The sequence below is a fragment of the Pipistrellus kuhlii genome, unplaced genomic scaffold, assembly GCF_014108245.1.
Source record: "Pipistrellus kuhlii isolate mPipKuh1 unplaced genomic scaffold, mPipKuh1.p scaffold_m20_p_11, whole genome shotgun sequence".
NCBI lineage: Eukaryota > Metazoa > Chordata > Mammalia > Chiroptera > Vespertilionidae > Pipistrellus > Pipistrellus kuhlii.
The window spans coordinates 9,876,797-9,889,002 of NW_023425416.1; positions in this window are offsets into that span (position 1 = coordinate 9,876,797).

Sequence of the window (12,206 nt, forward strand, 5' to 3'; positions counted from 1 at the left end):
TCTCTTTCTCTTTCTGTTTATCCTTCTCTCCTTTCCTCTCTAAAATCAATAAAAAACAAATACTCGGGTAAGGAAAAAAATTAAATTAAAAAATATTTGAGGATCAAAGGGCAAAAATTACTAATTTTATATATACACATATGCATATATACATATTTGCTTATGCATATAATACAGTAATATACACATATGTGAAATAAAAGTATATAAATATATATATTTGTACATACATGACAGAACTAGCACATATGGAGATTAACAAGTGGTATATGCCATGGACATGGGGAACAGAAAAATGGTTCATAATCTCTTTCTAAGGTATGGGCCAGATGACATCTTCTGTTCTTCTGTTGGTCACCTCCTTCACCTCTTGCATGAAGTTCAGAAAAGAGGCATTGTTATCTCTCCTCCAGAATTGAGGAAACTGAGGTCCCACAGCTGGTGACTAATGGGCCCAGATCTGAGGCAGGCCTTTGTGACTCCCAAACCACATGCTCTTTCTGCTCCCCTGTTCCTCTCTCCTTCGGAGGGAAGGCCGACTTTGCAGTTGGTGCAGTGTGCGCCAGTTGGTAATTCTCATGCTCTGATACATAAACACACTGCTCAGTGCCCATGACAGTGCCACTGCTATGTGCCATGATAGTCTGCACCTGTGAGCTGTTCAGATACATCATATCATGCAGAACAAGAGCTCTATCTTTCTTGAGCATCACCCAACCAGCCTAGCCACTGGAAACCTTTACCATCTTTTCTGAACTTGTTTTAGAAGACAGAATTTGATGAAGGATTTTTCTGTCAGTTCCAGATACAGGAAACGGTTTGGTATATAGTTTGAATATTAAATGATTGGAGTTTTTGAATATTTGTATGATTTGTAGAGGCAGTGTGATAGAGTTTTTGTAGTTAAGTCTGTTGTGGAAAATCAAGTCCTGTGGTCTGTCATATGTAGCTGCAATGCTGGTGGGACTCCCAGGAGCAGCGATGGATGGGAGAGCTGCAGCCTGGAAGAGGTCAATGGTGGGAAGGGGATGGGAAGAGGGCTGTGGTGGGAAGGGGGCTGTGGTGGAAAGTGGACTGTGGTGGGAAGAGGACTGTGGTGGGGAGAGGAGTATGGTGCGAAGAGGACTGTGGTGGGAAGAGGACTGTGGTGGGGAGAGGAGTATGGTGCGAAGAGGACTGTGGTGGGAAGAAGACTGTGGTGGGGAGAGGAGTATGGTGCGAAGAGGACTGTGGTGGGAAGAGGGCTGTGGTGGGAAGGGGACTGTGGTGGGAAGGGGACTGTGTGGAAGGGGACTGTGGTGGTAGAGAGGGAATAAGTGACTGTGTGTGGGCGGGGTGGAAGGGGCCTGTGGTGGGAAGGGGACTGTGGTGGGAAGAGGGCTGTGGTGGGAAGAGGGGTGTGGTGGGAAGAGGACTGTGGTGGGGAGAGGGGTGTGGTGGGAAGAGGGCTGTGGTGGGAAGGGGACTGTGGTGGGAAGAGGGCTGTGGTGGGAAGAGGGCTGTGGTGGGAAGAGGGGTGTGGTGGGAAGAGGACTGTGGTGGGGAGAGGGGTGTGGTGGGAAGAGGGGTGTGGTGGGAAGGGGACTGTGGTGGGAAGGGGACTGTGGTGGGAAGGGGACTGTGGTGGGGAGAGGAGTGTGGTGGGAAGGGGACTGTGGTGGGAAGGGGACTGTGGTGGGAAGGGGACTGTGGTGGGAAGGGGACTGTGGTGGGAAGAGGGCTGTGGTGGGAAGGGGACTGTGGTGGGAAGAGGGCTGTGGTGGGAAGGGGACTGTGGTGGGAAGGGGACTGTGGTGGGAAGGGGACTGTGGTGGGAAGAGGGCTGTGGTGGGAAGGGGACTGTGGTGGGAAGAGACTGTGGTAGGAAGGGGACTGAGGCCAAACATATTTACGTGTGTTTGTGGAAGCTTCTCTACAGTATGCGGTCCATCTTGCCTCCTGCTGCCTCTGGGATGTGGCTCTTTTTCAAGATCTCAACATAAAAGGGAAAAAATAACTTTGTTTTGGAATATGTTTAATAAATGGCAGCTTGGATATGTGACTTTTCTTGACAGTAATGTGTGATTTCATATTTTGAAGGACACTTCAGGGTCCTTGTGGAGCGTGCACGGAGTTGGACTGCCCCCGATGACCAGGATGCAAACTATGTTCTTCATGGCACCTTTGGACATTCAGTCCCTCGTGCACTCTCCATGTCCCCACGCTCCTGCTATCTCCAGCCTCAGAAATGCTGAGAAACCCCATGTCCTGGTCTCCCAGGTGGCTTTCAGCGTGTCCGTCTCATTTCAGTGCTGGCTTTCAGTATCATAACCCAGGGTTTTTGCCATAGTTTTGTAGCATTGCCATTAGAGTCTACTTATTTGTATTGAGTATGATCAAATGGGCTATGCATTTTTAAAATTAATAATTAGCAGCAGAGGAATAATCGTTGTATTTGTGAAGCATTCCTTTAGTGAGAACTTGTGTGCACAGGAATAATTCAAGCATTATGTCCTTTAGGTCTGCAGCGAGTATATGTGAGGTAGTGTGCATGCTCACATAACAAGAGTAGTTGAAGTAGTGAAGCAACAAAAAAACAGCATTTGTGCTCCCGGAAGCAGACTTTTAATCATTATTTGACTATTTTAATTCTCTGGTATTGCTCCATCTCTTCCTAGTGGGTAAGAAGAAATAGAAAATGTGCACATTGTGATTTTTTCCTACCCGTTGATAAGATGTATTTATTCTTTATAGCACCATAATTTATCCCGTTGGGGAGAGAACAATGTCTATATTGTGAGCTTAGCCTGAAAGAAATGCTGGCAAGCCTGGCTTCCTCCTGTAAAAAAGCAAAACCATAATTCATCAGCAGCTGCGTTTTTATGAGTTTCAGCCTGTGTGTGGCCATGGCAAGTATCAAACCGGCATATATAAATGAAATGCTGTCCACTTACTTTTCTCTCTGTCTTCATCTCTAAGCATCCCTCGTGAGCTCACCACACGAACCATGGAAAGTGTCCTGGGTTTGGTTTGACATAACGTAACTGCCGTGACGTGATTTCGCTCCTTTGTATTGCAGACATGTGCTTTTCTCTACCCCGCTCACTCATCTTTTTTTAAAACATTTCTCGGAATGCTAACTTACCGCACCGTATTATCTTATCCACCTGTCCTGCAGGGCCTCCTGCAATGATAACATGATCTGTGTGCAGTGCCACTGGCCACGTGTGGTTATTGAGACGCAGGAACGGAATTAGCTGCCTCTGGTCCTTGTCTTCCATTTTGGACAGCGCAGATCGAATTTAGGTTTTGACAGGTAGAGAGGTTCTTGACCACAAAATAGGATAAACGGGGGTCTTGAAAGGTGTGAAAGAATTTCAAGCTCCTGTCCAAGTGTCACAGAGCAGACTGTGCTCTGTGCTCTGTGACAGTCGGCTCTGCCATTTTCTTCCTAGTCCTCCAAGGGACTGCCATATTCTAATCTCCTCTTTAGCCAAGGAAGAGCAGTCGTGGTGCTCACCTGTCAGGGTTGCCTTGGGTCAGTTTGCTACAGGCCTTGAGTAACCCACATGCTCTGAGCAGCCCGTGTGAGCCCTTTGCATTTGCCACCTTGAGAGGGAAATGGCCAAGAAGTGGGCCAGGAGGCCGCCGACTTGCTTCCCACGTTCAGAGAACACGGGGATGCACAGCTTGCTGCTGGTGTGACACATGCGGAGAGAGTGCATGGGAAATTGTCTTTATTCCCGGATTGAATGCTAGTCCTTGGTGGTTATGGAGAAAGCCTCCTGCTTGTGCAGGCAAACAGCTGTTGTTATCTGAAAAATAATTATGATGACAGAAAGCGCAGTTTTCATGTTTTCTGTCAGATCTGTCAGAAAATGTTCTGTATTAAAATGTGTATGTTTCATCTGAAAAAATTGGTAACTTAGCATATTTTTAAAAGTTCTTTGTTTGAAATAGGAGCATTATTAACTTTTTTAAATTTTTACCCACTACTGCCCAATAGAAATAAAATGGTAGTCACATGCGACTTAAAATTTTATTCAGTAGCCACATTAAAAAAGCAAAAAGAAATAGATAAAATTAATTTTAAGTAGTTGATTCAACCCATGTATCTAAAATGTTTAAATACATATCAATATAAAAATTAATGGGGTATTTTGTGTTCTTTTCATTCATGATGAGTCTTTGAAATCCAGTGACTAATTGACGCCTGCAGAGCATGACATGGACTTACCCACTTGTCACATGCCCCGTGATGGCATGTGGCTAGTGACTACCCGAAGGGGCATACAGCCAGGTCATGTTTGCCTAAATCCTTGTGCCTGGGAATGACACTGGGACCTCTTGTGAGAGTAACTTGCAAAAAGGTAAACGAGGAATTAGCAAATTCCAGACAGAGAGGGTCAGTTCACCTGCATTGCCTTCCATCAACCCAGTGATTGGGAAGGAGACGAAGATGGGAAACAATTTGTACAAACATACTCATTAAAATTTCACTAGACATTTTGGTGTGTCAGCTTTTTCTTGTTCCAATCATGACAACTTCTGACAGCATTTTTAATTCTAAGTTTGTGGAAGTTTTGTCATTTTTTTTCTCTATTTCATTACTCAAGTCATAACATTAACCATTTTCTTATGAACTACTTTTTTATATATAAAAATCAGAAATTATCTTGTGGCTATAACTCAATATTTTATTCTTATAAAACAAAATATTTCTGTTCCAATTAAGTTCAACTAATACTTTAAATGGTCTTTTTCTGACACAACCTTATTATTTTACAGTTCTATATATCAAATCTAAGTTTTTTTAAAAATTCATATTTTGTGTGGGTTTGTTGTCTAATGCTATTTTCAATTGCTAGGCATTTGAAGAGGCATTTCAAAAAAAAAAAATATGTTCCTGACATACTTTAACCACACAGTTACTTGAAAGCAAAGGAAAGTAACTTTGCTCGCAGGCATATATCTATGTTACCACAAACAATCAATTGGCTTAATTATTTTTTTTTTTAAAGTAGGCCACTTGAGATACAGAAGTTTAGCTAAAACTCACTGGCTGTTTTGGAATTGAGTAAACATACTTATATAGAGTTTTTGGATTCTCTTGCATTATCAGATATTTGAGTCTTGAACTTGCTGCTTTTTGATATGGAATGTTCACATTACATGAAAAATTTTGATGTTGGACATGTGCCAATAAGGCTTCCAAGAACAAAACACTTGTTAAATGTCATCAATGAAAACTTTGGTACCCTTGCCTTCTGCCGGAGATGGCTGGATCGCTTGGGAGAAAGTAAATATTTGATGGCTTTGAAGAATCTGTGTGACTTGGGCATTGTAGATCCGTATCCACCATTATGTGACATTAAAGGATCATATACAGCACAGTTTGAACATACCATACTGTTGCGTCCAACATGTAAAGAAGTTGTCAGCAGAGGAGATGACTATTAAACTTAGTCCAAAGCCACCTTAACGTCTTTTATTTTATAAGCTTTGTTGGAATACATTATACCAGAATTGATTTGCGACATGTTGTCTGTTTAACAGTGGACCTATATACTTTTATTTGTGTTTAAAAAGGAATTTGATCAAAGGCAAACAGTCTAATGTAATTAACCACGGAAAAAGCTTTCAGGACTTTTCAAAAGTTAACTTTTTTCTCCTGACTAGAAAATGCTATAAAGTTCAAAATAGTTAGGAATGACTTAAGCATTTTGTTTTGAACACCTAAAAGATGCTTTTCAAATATTTATATTGCCATATTCTTATTTGAATGCTTTGAATGAATACATCCAATTCTGCACCTATAACTTCTAGTATTGCTTTTTAACCTTCCTGGAATCCATTTTCTAAAAAATAAAGACATTTTCAGACCTAAAAAAAAAAAAAAAAAAAAAAAAAAAAAAAATCTCTCGGAGCCTAATTTTCTTTGAATATAAATAATACAATAACTATTGTCAGACAATTGGATGCTATGGGTGTCCCCAAGTATACACTTTGGGAGACATTTAAGCTTAGCTCTGTGTGTCTGAATAATTGCTAGGAATTATAAACAGAAAATATGTAGGATAGCAATTATTATAAATAAGAATCCATATATTTAGGAAGTAAATAATGCTATAGGAATTAAGCATATGTATTACATATATTTCTTATGTATATTTGTTATTTTCCTATAACTTGGAAACTTTTTATAACAAGTAAAGAAGCTTTTAATAGTTTTGTGGTTCCAAATAAAGATATTAAAGTTCAAATATGCCTTCAGGGCACGCCATCCTAGGTGTTTCCGCATAATGCTTTCTCTGATGTGAGGTTTGCTGTGTGAATCAACCGTGCTTACCTCTCATGCCCCATTAATAGCAGGTCTCTGTGTCTTCTTCACAAACTAGCTGAATGGTTTCCCATCTCAAATGTTACCTTTGTTTCCACCTTGACTCATAGGAGATCAAGAGTACAATTACATTGATTTTAAATCACATTTAGCATTGTGTATTGATTAGATCCAAGTGCTCTGAAGCAAATGTCACATTATTCAGCTCCAAAAAGCATCTGAATCGGATAACAGAAGCAACGCGAGCTTTCATTTCTGTTAAGTAATTCAGCCGATGTTGGAAGTCAGGAGAGTGAGGTCCATGTGGCCAGTAAATGGCTCTTAAACCTTGTTATTGAAATGCAGCCTTCAATCCGGTTTATTAGCTTGTCCTTTATTCTCATTTATCTTTTATAATGTTGGAATACAATCATAAGATCCTGAAATTTTCTTTACATAAAAATGTTCGTTCAAGTCTGTCAGGTCTTTCGCTAAGTGAGTCCAGGTGCAGACACGGTGTCGGCCAGGCCGGGCTTTGCCATGAGGGTGCGACTGTGGCAGCAGCTCTGTCCTTAGCTTGCTTCCTGTCCTTGTTTCTGGAGAGCAAACTTGTGTTCCAGGGGGAAGCGTTGCGGGTGAAGGGAAGAAGTTGGGTGTAATAAGCCTTCTACAGCAGGCCCTTGAGTTATAATGTTGATGAGGAAAATCGCTTCCTGGCTGGGCCAGTCTGTGCGAGTTTGCAGATTCTCACCGTGTCTGCGAGGATTTCTGAAACAGAGGCCATAGTGTATGTAACATACAGGCTAGACCTGTGGTCAGCAAACTGTGGCTCTTTGGCCCCTTGAGTGTGGCTCTTCCACAAAATACCATGGCCTGGGCAAATCTATTTTGAATAAGTGGCATTAGAAGAAGTTTAAGTTTAAAAAATTTGGTTCTCAAAAGAAATTTCAATCGTCATACTGTTGATATTTGGCTCTGTTGACTAATGAGTTTGCTGACCACTGGGCTAGATCTTTCCCAGAACTTGCAGCCCATTGGTGCAAACGTACATGGAGGGAGGAGAGAGGGTGAAGAAGCTATAGTTCGAGGTTCCCTGCAGATCAGTCACACAGCCAGACAGAGATAAAAATGGAAAATCAGTCCAGCCAAGCTCATGTCTCCTGCAGTATAATGTGGTATCCACAAGGGGGCGCACAGGATGGGCGTTGGGATCCCCTCAGGCTTAATAAGGGCTGCAAATCAGGATGGCCTCTGAGGGATGCAGGGCAAGTAGGAGCTACCTGGAAGGGCTTTCCTTGCAGAATGAACAAACAGTGTATGCAAAGGCCTGAGGTAAGAGCACTTAGTGAAATCCAGTGTGATCCGAAACCTTTAGACGAGGTGGGGAGTAGCAATAGGTGAGTTGGGAGATAGGCAAGACTTGGATCAGGCAGGGCCTTGGAACCCATGGTGAGGGGTTCACAGAGTCCTGGTGGCAGTAGGATGACTTGGACAGTCTGAATAAGGAGAGGTTGGGGTCACATCTGTACAATACAGCTTCGTGAGGTCTGGAGCCTTTCGGAGAACTGTGGGATGTGAGCAGGACTGAGGCTGAGATTCCACTTTGACATACTCACCTCTTTGACTTTCTGTTCTTAAGACGCTAGGGAGTGTGATGCTCCTTTAGCTAATAGCCACAGACAGTGTGCTCTGGCATTAGCTGGCAAGATGTCTCAGCTGTAAATAAGGCTTTGCAATCCAGCTCAGCCAATAACAGAACTGAAATTGATACATTGGCAATCTTTTACTTCTCTAAAGAACCCAGCAGCGTACAACCTTATACATACACCTCTTAGGCACTTGTCCAATTATTTCCTTAGGATAAATTCCTAGAAATAGGCTTGGTGTTTTCAGGCTTTTGATATATATGGTCCCAGAACAATTTGGACGCCTGGAGAGATGGAAGATGAACCAGGTGCGGGGCTTACTGCGAGCGCAGGTATAGAAAGTGTGCGGTGAGCAGTCCTGCCCACACAGGCATGCACGCCTCATTGTCCTCTGGACTTCGCACCTCTGGCTCCCTTCCCTGATTTGCAGGGAGACTCGACTGGATGAGTACGGAAGACTGACGGGGTGTTTGTCTACAATGACAAGCACTTGACTGCAGCAGCAAATGATGAGCCGCCCTAGGGAGTCATCACCACCCACTTGAGAGAGATCCACGGAGGGTTCGTGACCCGCTGGAATCCTGATCGAGCTTCGCAGACCTGACCCTCGGGAGCCAATTGTCTGGAACACTTGCTCTGTCAGTCTGAGCGATGATGGGCTTAGAATCCCTCGGAAATGTGGAGCCCAAGTGTAAAACACACAGTGGATGTTCAAGAAGATCTAAAGACTGGAAATGTTTTGTGGCCACATGCCTCAGCCGTGTTTGCTACATATATTGGTAAGACCATCACAGCCTCCAGCTAGGAGGTGCATTGACCACATCCAGCTAACAATTATTATTTGAAATGACAAGGCAATGGATTTTTTATTCTGATCATACCAAAAATTAACAAATGGTTTGTCTTTCCCTATGGGCCCTTGTTTACAGTAGGAATGTTTATTTATCACATATAATGCAAAAATGTAAACACATATATTACTAGCAGTTGCAAAGTGTGTGTCTAATCTTCTGAGTTTCTCCTACTGTTTGTGGAGGGGTGGGAGTGTCAGAGGAGAGAGGGAGGGTAGGCAGTCAGAGCTGGCCAGCTTTGCTCTTATCGCCAAACTTTGCTTGAATGCCCCTGAGGAGAGGCAGCAATGCTGGTGGTATAGCGGAGAGCCTTAAAGGTCTGTACTTTCCGCTGCTAATTACCCACCAAACTCCCTCCTCACTCATTTACATGAATCAGGCTTCTTTTCCTTGATTTAAAAGAATCTAGTGGTGCCTGCCCTGAGGAGCTAGGCGAGGGTCGTTCCTGTAGGTCAGTGGTCGGCAAACCACAGCTCGCGAGTCACACGTGGCTCTTTGGCCTCTTGAGTGTGGCTCTTCCACAAAATACCTGGGCGAGTCTATTTTGAAGAAGTGGCATTAGAAGAAGTTTAAGCTTAAAAAAATTGGTACTCAAAAGAAATTTCCATCATTGTACTGTTGATATTTGGCTCTGTTGACTAATGAGTTTGCCAACCACTGCTGTAGGTTAAGGTAGAGCGTGGTGATGATCAGTGGAGGCGGTGCCTGGTGATCCATACTCTCTGTTCGCTTTTCTGTTTGCACATGAAAATGCTCTTGTTAAAGCCCTCTGTGATGGTGTGGATTGACCGAAGTGGCCTCTGGATGCGGAAGGAGGTATTTTTGCCCTCCAGAGGCTGCTCTTGGCTCTGTTGAAGGCTAACAGCTAGAGCTCTCAGCTAGAGAACAGTAGTCACAAAAGCTTCATTAAATGTTAAAATGGTTAGCTCAACTAAAAAAAAAAAAAAAAAAAAAAAAAGAGTAGGAAAACTCCTGTGTAAGTAAGTGCGGGAAACATCAATATTGCTCTATTCTTCTCATTTGAAAAGAGCAACTATTTGTCATGGTCCTCGTCCTTGGACTGGCAGTTACCTAATTACATGCATATGAAATTCAAAAGGCTTTACTGAGGGACAGTAATTTTCTTGGTTGTTTTTAAAGTTGCTGGAACGAGAGAATTCCGTCGAGCAGATAATGGATGAGTTCCTCCATTGCATGTTGAGGTCCTGAATTGACTAATCATGCCGTGGTCATTCATCAGTGTGTTGCCTTATAATTTAAAATTAAAGACACCATTTTCATTTATTGCTGACTCTAGGGGTACTGTTGCTTCCAGCTTTTGAGGTTTGTAGCCTGAGTGGGAAAGCTGCCCGTAGAAAAGACTTGATGTATAAATCAAAACCAAGTTTCGGCATGGGATCGGTTATTGAACATTTATGAGGAACATCCTGATCCTCGGTCTTCTTTGTAATCTCTGCACAAGGCATGGAATTTGAGATTTTCATATTTTCTTTGACCATAATTAATCAATGAGTTGTTATCACCCACAGTCGTGCCTCTGCCCCCTCAGCCTTGCTCTGTGTTCCTGGGATTGCACTGCCCCGCTCCCTTAGAGATCGGATCAGGAGTTGATTGGCATGCCTGTCAGGCAGGGTATCAGAGGCCTGTAGCAGAGGCACTGGGCTCCTTCCTAGAGGCAGCACTGCAGTTGGCAGCTGGCGATGGCTGCCCTCCTGGTTGCTCTTCCTTCCTGCTCTAGTCCTCAGGGCCCTGGTGTCATCGTGGCTCCCCTTACCCTAGGCTGCCTAGTGATGCCATAGCTGGTGCTGGTGCTACTCGGAGACCCGCCTCCCTGTTGGGTTTGTTCCCTGCCTACCCTGGTGGCCATATCCTTTTGATCTAGTTTCTTTATTTGAAACACCAGAGTCGGATTCTATTTCTTCTGGGACTTGAGTTCAGTAGACAGGTCATTCAGAACATGGTAGTGGGTTTCAGACGTGCATTAAACATGCATAGCTTTGGGCTTTAATTGTCTGGAGTGAGTTCCCAGAACGATGGTGCCAATACGTTGAGGGGTCTGGCCACGGAAGAAGTTAGTGTACACCATGTCCTTGACACTCCCCTGCACAGCTCCGTGAATGTCCTCACGGAGCAGGGGCAAGCTGCTCTTCTTCCTCTTTCCCCACCTCACATGGTAAACACAAATAGGGTGTTCTTATCCAAAGTGAAATGTAGATTAATCGGTGGCAGGTACCCGGTTCTCCTTTAGCACAGATCCTCCTCAGTCATGCAGAAGGGACTGCAGGTTTTATTCACCTGCTCTGCATTTAATATCACTTAATACACTTTACCTTAAAGCACTAGTTGTATTTTGCAAGAATTTGCTTTGATCTGGGTAGTAAACAGGGGAGCTGGCTGGTTTGGGGATATCACATCCATTTATTCACTTACTCACATATTTACTTAGCATTTACCATGTGTAAGGTTGGCACTTTGCAGCTCTAGACCAAATCTGGCCCTCTGCCTTTTTTTTTTTTTTTTTTTTTTGTAAATAAAGATTTATTGAGACAATACCTTGCCCATTCATTTACATATTATCTGTGGCTGTTCTTGCCCTACAATGGTTAATTAGTTTCAAAAGAAACTGTATGTCTTTCAATCCTAAAATATTTACCATCTGTTACTTCACTGGAATGACAGACCCCTGGACTAGATCCCAGGAATATATTGTAAATAAGGTGGGCATCACCCGTCACCCACTGCTTGGTACTCTCTCTTGTGGGAAATACAGAAAGCAATAAAGAAATGAGATTATTTATAACAGAAACTGTGTTAGAGGGTAAGGTCAAGGGAGAAAATAGAGCCAGAAAGGAGGATGGATAGGTTATAAGTGAAGGTTCTGTGAAATCTATGGATGCCTGAGAAGACCTCAATAATGAAGGAAGACCTTGAGCCTCATTTTCCTGACATTTGTTTTTAGCATTTTCCACTTCTTTATCTTCTCACTTATAAAATTAACACTGCAAGATTCTATCCAGTTTAGATCTGGAAAGTAGAGTGTTGCTTTTCAATTATTGGGGTCCTTCAGTAAGAGAAACCTGGCGGGAATCATGGATTTTTACATTTCTCTTCTTCAGCTAAGGGGAGGTGTGGGTCACAGCACAGGTATGTTTTACTCCAGCTTCATCCCTTGGTTTGTGGATGGTCACTGCTACTGGTGGCTCTTGGCAAAGGCAGAGAGTTCTGGGGAGGCAGACCAGCGCATCTCTTCCATGTACTGGGTAGCAGTTAAGAAGTACTGTGAGATGGGGTGCACGAGGTGGATGTGTGTAAGATTTAGGACATTGGAGAAGTTATGGTTAGCTGTTAGCCAAATTCTGATCCATTTTAAGTGATGTGAAGTGCCTACACTAGACATATTTGTATCCTATT